At 51.2% G+C, this 434-nt stretch overlaps 1 protein-coding gene across 1 annotated transcript in view; it reads left to right on the forward strand.

The window, feature by feature from the left end:
* Positions 1-434, forward strand: part of MXD1 (MAX dimerization protein 1) — a gene marked incomplete at its 5' end in the record, with an annotated part of 1632 nt that overhangs the window by 509 nt on the left and 689 nt on the right. The window lies entirely within an intron of this gene.

Raw genomic sequence — 434 nt, forward strand, 5'->3', positions numbered from 1 at the left:
GCAGCTTCTCTTCTCCAGGCTGAACAGTTGGTCCTTTAGACTTGAACTCAGCAACTTCTCACTGGGTGTATTTAAAGCTCCATGAGCTGTGGTAACTGGGGGAGTGCTGGCATCAAGCTGTGTTTGACTCTCTGGTTATCAAAGACTCTGCAAATAGATAAATAGGATGGGGCTGGCTCCAGTGACACTGAGCATAGAAACTTTTTGGAGAGGCAATATCCTTTATCTGCCTTCTCCAATGTCCTCAGGACAGGTCTGGACCTCTCCATCACTGGGCTGGATGCTGCACCCCACTTTGACATCTGTTGTCTTGCAGGGGGATTAAAGTTGAACCAAGCATCCCAGGGCAGTGCTGGAATCACCATCCCTGGAAGTGTTCACACCCCATGTAGCTGAGGCCTCAGTGCCAGGGGTTAGTGGTGGGCTTGGCCCCG

Source organism: Nestor notabilis, unplaced genomic scaffold (genome assembly GCF_000696875.1).
Source record: "Nestor notabilis isolate BGI_N333 unplaced genomic scaffold, ASM69687v1 scaffold20958, whole genome shotgun sequence".
Lineage (NCBI taxonomy): Eukaryota > Metazoa > Chordata > Aves > Psittaciformes > Psittacidae > Nestor > Nestor notabilis.